Raw genomic sequence first — 13,154 nt, 5'->3', positions numbered from 1 at the left:
TTATTCACGCAATTTAAAAATCACGCATAGATATTCGTATTCCAACAATTTAAAAATAACGTATCGCTTTTCGTATTCACACGATTTCATAATCAGGAAAGGAAGAGCACCATCTAGGACAAATTTCCAAACTGATTAAGTTATTTCCCCTAAGTTTTAGGAGTTTCCCCTAAGTTAAGGAGATGTCTGCCCACAAACATCTCCTGTCGAAAATATGAATCCCAGAATGAATGCGGCATGTTCAAAATTCAGGAGCAATCTTTAAACAAAATCATTAAATTTTCATTTAATGGTCGGAAAAAGCTATCAGATGATCAAGTAGATAAAATTATCACAATAACTGAAAATTTTGTAAATTACAGGATAGCCATTAAGAAATTTTTTTAACCATTTTCTGTTGTTGTAGTTCATTTACGTCGCACTAGAGCTGCAAGATGGACTATTGGCGACGGTCTGGGAAACATCCCTGAGAATGATCCGAAGACAAGCCATCACAATTTTGATCCTCTGCAGAGGGGATGGCACCCCCGTTTCGGCCTAACGACCTGCACGCGAATTCGAGCACTTTACGGTAGAACAGTTTAACGAGGATCAATACCGCACACCCTCGGTCCCTACGTAGACTGATCCAAGTTGTCACCCACCCGCACACTGATCGCAGCCAGTGATATTAGACTTCGGTGATCTGCTGGGAACCGTGTCTTAACGATCAGTCCACTGCGGGACAAACCATTTTATATCATTAAATTTTAACTGAAAAAAAGGAATTAAGATAAGTATCGTAAAATAATGAAAATTTAATTAAATGTTAACATGTATGAGAATTAATTGTAAATAGTAAGTGTCATGTTAAAAAAGTATAAGTCATAAGGAGTTTTAAACAAGTATCGCAATAATTTTTTTTTATTATAAAGGAAAATAGTAATATAAAAAAAAAAAATTTTCCTCCCTTTCTCAGCTCCTGCCCCTTTTAATTTATTAAAATAAAAAATTTCAAGTTGAAGTATATTCCCTACCAAATGTTGCAACTTAAATACTTTAAATCAAAGTATTTAAGTTGCATTTATTTTAATAACTATAATATTTATTTATTTTTAAATTTTATTCTACGAGCAATTTCTTTAATGTTAAAAATGAGTTTTCCCATTGTTTTTAATTATCTGAATTTTTTTTTCTGATAAGTTTATTTTGATTCTGTTTCTTTTTCCAGTTTTGCAATTTCTAATTTTGAACGTTTAAAAGTATTTAATTTTATGCTAACATATTACGAAGTTAACTGATAAAAAGAATTTAGTGCCTATAGAACAATTACTACCTAGAATTTCTGTCAACATGTCTGTCTAAATACTTTGGCATGCCGCTCTCCATTGGACATTCGGCTGGCCCTTCACTCAAAAAGATTGTGCACTCCTACCATAGAGTTCAAAACACGGTCAATTTTTCCATATTATGGTAGTTTTAGCCATTTTTTTTCCTCTGCGAGTCACGTTTACTATATCTACTTTATCTTTAGTTCAACAAAAATGTATTTAAAATAAGTTCAGCGAATTTCTTTATTTGTAACTTTTTAATTGTATTTTTTCAAATTTTTAGCCCTTGAAACTTTTTTCTTATAAAAGCATGATTCTCAGAATACCTGTATTATTCCTATTCGATATTAGGCGTGAGTTGCCGATTACTAAGTTATTTTTTATCCGATTTGTGTAATAGTGAAAAAAAATGTCTTCATCTTAGGTAAAAAATAATCTATCTTTTTTATGTATTTATCAAATAGTTCATTGTTTATTTAATTTTTTCACTAGAATAAAAGTGAAAAAGCCCATAGTGTGGCAGGGGTTTTACAGAGGTCGAGGCTCCACAATGTGGCTGATTGTGGAAATGTAGTACCCACAAACTGGTACCCATCGAACTGACTGAAGCTGAGTGGGCTTCAAGCCAACTCTGGAGATCGAACCCCTGATCTTCACAGTGGTTAAGACCCTTACGCTATCACCAGTAGCGGTTCTTTTACTAGAGTAATTTAGTATAAAGTCGTTAAATCAGTTATATGTTAGTGGAACAATTGTAAAAGAACAATTGGTGGATAAACAAATTATAAAAATATTCGAAACAAAATATTTTTGAAGCATTTTTACTTTTGAATGATATATTTGATTCTGTCAAATTCGAAATTTCATTCGGCATAAAGGGAATTCCCCCCCCCCGCTCAAAAATATAAGTCTGTGGAGTCCCTGAACCCGCTATTTTTAACGGTACTCGAACCAACTATCATTTGAAAAATAACTCGAAACCACTCTCGTTTGTTCAATTTCTAAACTCTCTTTCAACCAATTATATAATCCATTTGTACCCACCTTTTTTTAACCCACTCTCCTTTATTCTGTACTCGAATCTACTACCTTTAAATCGGTACTCGTACACGCTATCATTTGAAGTTTTCGAGACCAATGGCTTTTGAACAATACACACTATCTTTTTTATTGGCAATGGAGCTCACTATCATTTGAATTTGACTTGAACCTATAATTTTTGATCGATAATCGTAGTCTCTATTTCTCCTCAGTACTCCAACCTGCTGCAATTTTCTCAGCACTTGAACCCATTATCACTTAATTATTTCACAAACCCACTACATTTTTATCGATATTTGAACCTACTCTATTTTGAACGTTATTTGAATCCACTGTCTTTTTACAGATTCTTGAAATCACTAAAATTTCATCTTGAACCAACTCGCTTTTTTATCTTATCGGTACTCGAACCCACTATCATTTGCTTTGCACTAGATTTCACTGTAATTTGGTCATTACTCGAATCCACTATCTTATATCGATACCATTGAAGAACTGGGAGGCCCTAGGGTCGGTGGGCACAACTTCAAGAAGGTGTCGTGAGGTGTATATTAAAATAAATATATATTAAAAGAAATATTAAATTTATTCAAAGAAATATTAGAGTAAAATAAAATTTTACACAGATTACCATATAACATCATTGTAAAGCAGTGCAAGATAATTGTAATTAAAATATAAATACAAAAATATTGAAAGTAAAGTGTAGAAAAATAATAATAAATTGAATTCACAAAGAAAAAATATTTTTTAATTAAATTAAATAGGACACGCATGTTTGTAGTTATGTAACAGCAATGCATAAAATTTGCAGAAGTTCAATAAGCAAAGATCTCATATAACTAATTTTAATTGTACAATTATCAGTAGCAAACTCTTAGAATATTTTATTAAAACTAAAAAACAAAAGTTTTGAAATAATGAAAAGATAAAATCATAGACAATTGTATCTTAACCTAAGAAAACTTCCAAGACTGCTATGTGATTCCCAGAGGAAATGATACAATATGGAGCAGGGCTAAAGAGAATTAGCGTTTAAGGTTGATGTTTCCTAATGATTAAGTATGAACACATTGCTATTAACGACATATTTTAAAATCAGGGATTTTAAATTTAACTCAACTTATCGTTATAAAAGAATATGTAGATAAAAAAAAGTGTCGATAGATGCCTTCATTTTTCTTAATAATTAAAGTTAAAGCTGAACTTTTTAAAATAAAGTATTTATAGTGTCATTTTCGCCAACCAGTAAAACATTTTTATAAGTTTAAAATGGTATTTTTTTAAATATAATAACCAAGAAAGTTTTTTTGAACTATGTTTATGAACGGAAATAATGTGTAAATTACGTAAAGTTTGAAAGCTAATAACCAGAAAAAGTCTAACTTATTTTTACAAAGAGAAAGATGCAAAGTTATCATATCTTTGCTTGCGATCTCCGAGATCTGTGGACACAGTGACGTCATGAGGAGGGAAATCGTAGCTTCAGAGCAGCTAAGAGCAGAGTGAACTAGCCCTTCTATTCTCTTTAGCCCTGAATATGGAGGGTGTTTTCAATATAAGTGTAAACAACAACAATCTCCAGTTCTTTACCCGCTATACTTCTATTAGTAAGTATACAGCTGCTTATTCTGCAAGGTGATATTTTCAAACAGATAATTTTATTTTTAATGAAAAAAAATTACATAATTTCTGAGCTCGAACCTGCTGTATTTCAGAAGATATTAATGATATTAAGTAATTCTGGTGAGTTTGAAGTAAAAATTTTTTTTAGTTATTTAGAGATGTATTGTTAAAAAAGGTGACATGGCTGCTAGATTTAGAAAGAGCTAGCTTTATTGGCAGTTCTGATATGGCCTCTTTTTACTTGTTTATTACAGTTTGTTCTTGGCGCAAGCCATGCATCATCATACCTTAGTGTTAGCATATTGTACGAGCAGCGAGATTAAGTTCATTTTACATATTATCATTTATGTTTAAATTTCAAAGTTGGTACATTGTTAACAAGGTAAGAAGTGTTTTATAACCATAGATATTTTATAACGATATGACAGGTCTTCAAATGAGGATTTTTATAACGATTCTTCTTTCAAACACAGATAAAAAAATCAGGTAACAAATACACCTATACAAGAAACGCTACTTAAGAGAGTCTCAAAACAAAATGATCATGTTGTGAGCCAGATGGCTTCAAAACACACCAAAAACAGTAACATGGAAATATAGGCAGTCAACAGCTTGCAGCACTCCCTAGTGTAGAAAACACCATTCATACAGTCCAAAAATATTAAAGGAATTCAGCCTTTATGAATTTATCATGCTTTTCTTTTTCAGTTTATTAATGCAGCATTCAGCAACAAAAAAAAAACAAAAAAAAAAAATGCAAACAAGAAATTTTTTTTAAAAAAATGACTAATTCATCACCTGATATGATATGAAATCAGATGGAAATTAACTTCATAAAAATTTGACGTTGATATACTGAAAAATATTTTTCAAATCTCCATTGTAATTTTATATGTTAAACTTCATTGCTCGTAACTTTCTTTAATAAACTGTTTATTTAAATAAGATATATAAATTTAGTATGATTGACACCTACCTTGCCACTATAATTCCAAATTTCCAAAGGAGCAACAACAAATTTTAGCATCAATACATTTTTAACAGCTATGGATGATGATCCAGTAATGAACTTTTACTTGAGTGGCATTAAACATTAGTTAGAATGTATAATTGAAAATTATGCTTTCTGTTTAAAGTGTCTTAGTTTTATTATTTTATTCATAAATTTAGACTACTAAAAAATTTAAAGTTTCTAATTTAAAGTTTCTATTTTGGGGTCGGATTTAGTTAAACTTTTAAGTCTTCCCACACATTACATACAATTCTTTTCCCTTGTAGTCTTCTTATGATGTTTTATGATAAAGACACTCTTTTCACTTTAACAACAGCTTGAATAAGACTAGTGCATACTTTTAAGTGACTTAGCACATACTTTTTCTTTGAAAACCCTTTATTACATAAACTACAATAATGAGATTTTTCTCTAGTATGAATATAAGAATGACGAGTCAAAATACCTTTTTTTCTAAAACTCTTATCACATGTGCTACAAGAATAAGATTTTTCACCAGCATGAATAAGAAAGTGGCGAGTTAAATTACTTTTATAAGTATAACTCTTATTGCATATACAACATGAATATGGTTTTTCACCAGTGTGAACAATATAGTGGGAATTTAAACCAGATGTTGATGAAAACCTCCTATTACATACATCACAAGAATAGGATTTACTATTATTTGAGTGAAGAAGGCTATGCTTAGCTAGCCTCTCTTTTCGTATAAAACTTTTATCACATATATCACAAACAAAAGGCTTCTCACCGGTATGAAGAGCAATATGGTCCGTTAAAGAAAGGTTTGTTCTAAAAGTTTTTTTACATAAATTACAAACAAATTGATTTTTATTAGTATGAAAGAAACTATGACGATTTAAATGAGATTTTTGAGTAAAGCTCTTATTACACACATTACAAGAATAAGGTTTTATACCACTATGAATAATACTATGATTAAATAAAGTAATCTTGCATGAAAAACTTTTGTTACATACATTGCACAAGAAATACTTTTTTTCACTGTGAACAATACTATGATCTATTAAAGAAAGTTTATTTTTAAATTTTTTATCACACATGATTCTAGATTGATGATCAATTTTAATAGAATGATTTTTAAAAGTTAGAAGATGTTTTTGTTAGATTCCTTTGATTAGAAAAGGAATCATCACAACATTGACATATTAAGCTTTTTTTTAAATTTTCTTTCAGCTCACACCAGTCGCAAATGAATTTTAGTTATTTCAATAAGTACAATAGTTTTAAGCCATGAACAAAAATAGCTAATTAATGTTGAACTAATATTTCATTGCTTAACATTTTTCAAAAGTAACAAAATATAAATAGTTATGATTTTCAGAAATACCAATTTTTATGTAAAAGAAAATATAATAATTTCCATTATTCAGAATTTTCACATTCAAGTTACTAATTGCAAGGAATTGAGCAAAGTTAATGTTTAATTTATAGGGTCACAATGAGCTTGATTTTATAGTCTCAACATACTTGAGTAGAACAGTAAACTTCTTGATTATGATCTAAAAAAAGATTAAAGAATAAATTAGTATAAGAGTCAACATTTAAATAAATGTCTTTATAAAATAGTTTTAAAAAAAATCGTTGCAATAATAATTCCCTGCATATGATTTCATTCTACGAATATATATTAATAAACATTCCCACTAAATGCTATACAACTAAGTTTAAAATCTTATTATTTTGAGAACATATTTAAAGGGGAATTTCTTAAAACTAACATTTTTGTCAAATTTTGCTCATTAAAATTTAGTTTATTAGGGAAAAAAAGGCAGAGCTTTTCAGCAACATACAACAGCAATAAAGATAACACTCAACACAATCAAAATCTTTCAGTTAGTTTCACATTGCAGTTTTATCCGTCTTAAAAATACAGCATTATCCTAATAAAAATATTTTTATCCACAATGCAATCATTACTCGAATTTTTATAAATATTTTAAGATTTTTTTTAAATGTAATACAGTTTTTTAATGTAACATGAAAAATAAATTTCCAACTCTAGTTTTGCAGTATATGTCACATCATGTAGACATTATATAGATATAAAATCTCGTGAATTTTCTTCAATAAAAATGAAACGACCTATGCTTAGCTGTCAGCAACCAAAGACAAGTGTAAGAGGTTTATGTTTAGAGAAACAAGACAATACTTTAAAAAAGTATTTTTATTTACTGAGTTTATTCAAATTGATTAAAATTACAAATTATATTGGAAGAATTTATACATCTTTATATTATTAAAAGACAATTTACATATTATTAAAATAATTTTAATGCACAAGATCAGCTACATGGGCTTATATAGTCTGCTTTGATATCATAAACCTTTAAGTTATAAGCATTTTCTCTTCTATGAACATTTTTTGAAAGTTTAGTTAATAGTTCCTTCTAATTTTTTTTTGTTCAATTTTTTTTCAATATTTAAAATAATCTAAGAGAAACAAACTCACTGCAGTACATATTGAAAGCTTAACAAACAATAATATTCAACCTGGAATTTTAGGGACTATTCCTCTTGCACTGAGTGATCCCGGTCTGATTAAATTACACCAATCAAATTCTCAATTTATATGCATACACTCAATGCAAAGTTATAATAAAAAAATATTGTTTTGAAACATCCGTGTGATATTTTTTATATGAGGAGATTATTGTAGCAAAGTGAACATCAAATAAAGAAAATAACACTGTGAAAAAAAAGCATACATAATATTGTAAAAATGGACATACTATAGTTTTTGCTCCATAAACAAGAATCTTCCTTAAAGCCTTGACACTTCTTGTTTTTGAAGCCAAAACTTCAATACATTAATTTTTATGCCATTATTTGCACTTTATTTATAAGTAGCACAAAGTATACTTCATTTTCATTTGGATATTAAGTTTACGGTACAGCAAGGTGCGGCACAGTTTACAATTTCTAGCTCTAAATCACTGATAAATTTTATTATAAAAATTATATATAAAATTTCTGCTTTTTAAATTAACAAAATATGAGCTACAACAAATAAAAGATACCAGGGATCCAGCAAAGGCGTATAGTTGTATTTTTAGGATGCATCAATATTAAGCTTAATCTGATAATAATGTTGATACCTAAAACACATGATCTATTAGGGTCCAAAATATTAAACTACAAAATTAATCACTAAATGGAATAATTTTGCAAAGCATATAATTTCTTCAATTTTTTTCTCTCCATATTTTAATAATTAAATATAATTTCTTCTAGCACTGTTGAAAATTAAGAAAAAAAAAACTTAAAAAGTTCTTCTTTTATTCAAAATATTGATTTACTTAGAGAATTACACTGTTCTTTATTGCAGTTGTAAAATATGTTATTCCAAAATTCTATTTATGCCTCTCAATTGACATTTCAAATTGTTTTCACACATTACTTTATTAAATAAATTTAAGAAAAAAAATTCTGTTTAAATAATAAAATATATTAGATAAAATAATTATTACAAATACACTTCTAATGCAATAACTTGTCTTTGAATAATTAAAAAAATAGTTCAACTGCTAATTTTAAATTAATAGTAGGCTTTATTAATCAAAAGAAGTAAATTTTAAGATTATTCACTTAAGACTGCATTTTTAGATAAACATTATTGGGTAACAATAAATTAACATTCCACAAAAACAACTGTAAACTGCACCTCTACTAAACAAAAACGTTATTAGAAAATATATATACAAGTACGTGTTCCCCTAAGCCTATTTAGAAGAGCGGTAAAAACACAGCGTTTTTATTCGCATTCGATTTTTAAAAATTCATTCACTGTTGAAATAATAATCATATACTGTTAAAATAATCTGTGTTTATAGGTTTAATTCTGATTACTATTTCAAATCTTTACTTTGTCAGTTAGGATTATTCTCAAGATTTGCTTTTTTTTTATATTAATGAATTTTTCAGGTGATTTTAAAATAATTTTCTTAAATTAATATCTTATTTACAAATATTCATCTTTAAATGTTCATTTTCTTATAATTTTCAGTTTAATTTATACAAAAAGATTTCATGTTGTTAATTAATGAAAAAAAAAATTAGTTAGCTTTTTTTTTTGAAAAAGAAATTATGCACAGAGATTGTTTTATAGCATGCCTTTAATTAACTCTTATAAACTACAAATTTTTCTGTTATTTTGATAATGAGAAAGAATTACTTTTTGAAATGTACACATATAATAGTATAAAAGAGTAATTTAAAAATTGTTGAGGATCAAAATCAGTTACTACATAATATGATATATTTTGATAATTTTTTCCAGTTTTAAGTGACTGCCCTTTCAAAACTCAACTCAAAATGCCCTTTTCTGTGATATATGTATATATATATCAGCAGTCTGTTTAGAAGAAGTTTGGGTCCGTTAACTGACCCTTCACAAAATAATTTATCTTTTAATCGGTACCTTAACAAATTTGTTTATCTTCATTATTGGTTTGTTAATTGAATAAACCCTTCCCGAGGGGGGGGGGGGAGGAGAAAGACGGTTTGAGATAAACTAAGTTTCCCTAAGTTTAAATTCCAAATGTAGTATATTCTAAGAAAATATTTCTACTTTTACAAACATCGTGTGTGCATTCGTATTAATATTAAATCAAATATTTTTTTGCTTGAAAATAAATTATTGATCAATTTATATTTATTCATTAAACTAATTAATAGAATATTATGTAAATAAAAATTTATTTCTGGTAATTTTTTAAATAAAATATTATAAATTTAAGAATTGTTTAAGTTTACTTAATGTGTAACACATTAAAAGTGATACATTACTAAGTTGTGTTATTTAAAATACGTCAATTAAAATTATTAAAAACGTGAGCGATTTTGTTTCCATTATTCGTCCGAAATGAATATTCTGTGTTGAGCAGTATAGGCTAAATACCAAATATTTGTATGTTGCATCTCTAATTTAGTAGCAGCAATTGTTGAGCAGAATCTTGCATCTATTTACAATTAAAAAACTTATTTTTTAGCAAAGAAAAGGTTTTTAGCAATTTTTGCAATAACAGGACCCTATATGCACAAATTCACAAAAGCAGGACCCTGGTTGAAAGAATGTGACTTAACGCTTATTTTATATTCACAGATTATGAATAGTTTTTTTCCACAATTTTACAAAAACAGGACCTTTCACAAAATGTCTGGACAGTCCTCTGTATATATATATGTATGCATGTAAAAAACTGGTTCAAAAACTTATGTTTGCTATATGTAAACTACAAAAATATGTCAAAAAACAAAATACTAATATAAACTGCAAATATTGTATCATTGTATAACACACTAGTAAAGATATTTTTTAAAATATCACAGCATTTCAAGCACATGTAAAAACATATCAATGACTTTACTAGTCAAACTAGTTTATTAACCTTTTGCTTACATGATGAAGTCATTCTGGTCCCTTTATTCTACAAGAGGTAAGTAAAGGGTTAATTATAATACTATGCCTAAAAAAATGTCACAATTTAAAAAAAAACTAAAGGATTAAAGTTTTCAAAACATTTTGGATTTAGTAGTTCTATAACAATGTAAAAAATGTTATCTAAAATTATTTTTAAAAAAAATTCACAACCTCATGCATATAATTTTTTCACATTTGCTTAAGTTTTAAATTTTTAATAAATTTTGAAATTTTCTAAGAAATGCAATGCACATGCAACAAGAAATCAATGACTTTTCTTGTGAAAATAGTCTATTAATTATAATGCATGCCTAAAAAAATATCACAGAATTTAAAAAAAAAAAAAAAAAAATCAAGGATTAAGTTTTAAAAACATTTTAGATTTAGTAGCCTTATAAACTAAGAATAAAATGTTCTCCCAAATTACAAAAAAAAAAAAAAAAAAAAAAAAAAAAAAAAAATTCACAACCTGATGCACGCAATTTTTTAACATTTGTTTAAGTTTTAAAATTTAAATAAATTTTGACATTTTCTAAAAAAGCCAGGCTGGTAGAATGCAAGGAATAAATTCTTTATTACCTAAGGAAACTCTGGTTTCAATAGTTGTCTGAGTTAACTTCACAAGCAAGAAGGCTGATTTTATTTCTTTGAGGATAGACCTTCATCAACATTTTGCAAAACGCAATATTCTCGATTGGCACCTAAAAAAGGATTCAGTAAGTTTATTATATGTGATACACAATTTGATTAGCAAAATTATATACATGAATGAAAGAGTACAAACTCAGGGAACTATTAATAAAAAATAATTAGGTCTAATTAGGCATCATTTAGAACATCCTAATCATACAAAATATATACCCTTAGTATATAGCTACAAAGAGAGATAATTTTTATAAAAAAAAACATTTAATCACAAAATTATTTTATTAAATGAAAAACAAAAAATTGCATTTTTATATAAGAACAAAAAAAATTTAATCACAAATTTATCAAAATTTTAACCACAAAATAACCTTTTTAAACATTGTCTTTAATTTACAATGTCACTGCAAGAGTGAATTCTATGCTACAAGACAATAATTTAATATAAAAAATTTTAAAGAAAATCCAATTTTTCACACAAAAAAATCAGAAATATGTTGACATTTTCATAAAATAAAAACCAAAGTTTTAATAAAACATCTTAATTAACAATAGATAACTTCTATATAACATATGTTATAATCAATCATTTAAATATAATCTTTTTATTTTCTTTTGAAGAATTCTACATTCATCAAACCTTGTGGTTTTGAGTAATAATATAGCAGGGGTGATTGTGAGCACAATTCAAAAATCCTGAAAATTCTCTGAGTAAAATCATTAACAATGCATCTCAAAAAATTTATGTTTTTATAAATTTAAATCATTGATATTTTCAAAGCATGAAATTCTAAATAAATCATATGCAGCATAATTTAAAAGAATATAATTATGTAAAAGCTTACTTTTATCTATAAACACATTGACGATAAAATTTCTATAAAAATTCTACCGGAAAAAATATTTACAAATGAAAGAGATGCCAAGTATAAATTCTAGCTCTAATATTTTTAAATAAAATATTCAAGAATTTTTATGCGATAATGGGATGGATGATTTCTTGAAACTTCTAGACCCTGGTTTTAAGGAAACTTCCAGATCATGGTTAGTGAAAAATCCGGATTTTTTTCCAGAGCAATCATCTATGACATAGGGATGTTTTTAAAATAAGAGGCACCAATTACATTATTGAATTATATTTCTAAGAATGAAAGAGGGAAAATAATTATGAATAGAAAGAGCTTCAGATGATATTACTGGAATAAAATGTTTTCATTTGAGTTTATGAGACTAATTATAAAATAAGTGACACTTTATAAAAAAGCAAATCAATAATTAAAAACTTAGAGGAATTAATCAAAAAAATCAGTGGAATAATCGTTAAGTAGAAAGCTTCATTAAAAATTGTTTGCTTTGCATATTTTAAAGCAATTTTTTTTTATTATCATTCTATTTCTATACTAATCTAGCATCCGTTTTTATGCTAATCTAGTGTGAAGTAAAGAAGCTGTCAGTAGTTTTACTCTTTCCTGTATCGCTCTACTACTTTTTTTAAAAAAAGAAAAAATAAGCACATTGCACAACAAACTACGAAAAAAAGTAACAAATAGAGAAGTTTCGTTGCTTGTGACGAGCTAGTTCCTACTGCTCGTCATGCCCTTTATATATTTAAAAAAAAAGAAATAATAAGTAGCACATTACTCAACAAACTAAGAAAAAAAAGTAGCAATTAGAGAAGATTCGTTACTTATAACGCTCCCACTGGTCTCGCCATATTTTATATTGCAAAAATTCTTTTGATAACAAAAACAGTTTTTTCCCAGTACAGACTAGTTTATTCATTTCCAGTTGCTACTTTTACATTTTCCTATTCATTATCACCGAAGAGGCAGGATTCATTTTAGTTTGAAAAGTATAAAAAAAATAAGAGTACATAATAGTTTGGTAAAGTAATTTTACATAAGTACATACTATACTTTATAATCACTAAGTAAGAAGTTAGTATAATTTTTTGCGATTTTTCGATTTTTGTTTACACTTTTTTTTTTCAGAATAAAATTTGACAAGAAATCAACACTTATTTTTGCCCTTTTGATGACTCCGATTGTATTGAGCTGAACGTTTGAAATTGCAAAGG

General features: G+C 27.3%; 1 non-coding gene across 2 annotated transcripts; it reads right to left on the bottom strand.

Annotated features, from left to right (window-relative positions):
- Positions 1-2,918: 2,918 nt before the first annotated feature.
- On the bottom strand, positions 2,919-13,118 carry LOC107451293 (uncharacterized). Of its 2 annotated transcripts, none has more exons than XR_011636835.2 (3): positions 12,989-13,118; positions 11,012-11,133; positions 2,919-6,512 (listed from the first exon to the last, which is right to left on the bottom strand). It is a non-coding gene; the product is annotated as an uncharacterized LOC107451293 (transcript). The 2 variants fall into 2 exon arrangements; XR_015435905.1 differs by having other exon boundaries at positions 12,765-13,083.
- Positions 13,119-13,154: the final 36 nt, after the last annotated feature.

This window comes from Parasteatoda tepidariorum, chromosome 8, assembly GCF_982258835.1.
Source record: "Parasteatoda tepidariorum strain Cologne lab strain chromosome 8, Ptep-v5.0, whole genome shotgun sequence".
NCBI lineage: Eukaryota > Metazoa > Arthropoda > Arachnida > Araneae > Theridiidae > Parasteatoda > Parasteatoda tepidariorum.
Note: the sequence above shows the minus strand (reverse complement) of the source record. Positions and strands in the feature narration are given on the sequence as shown.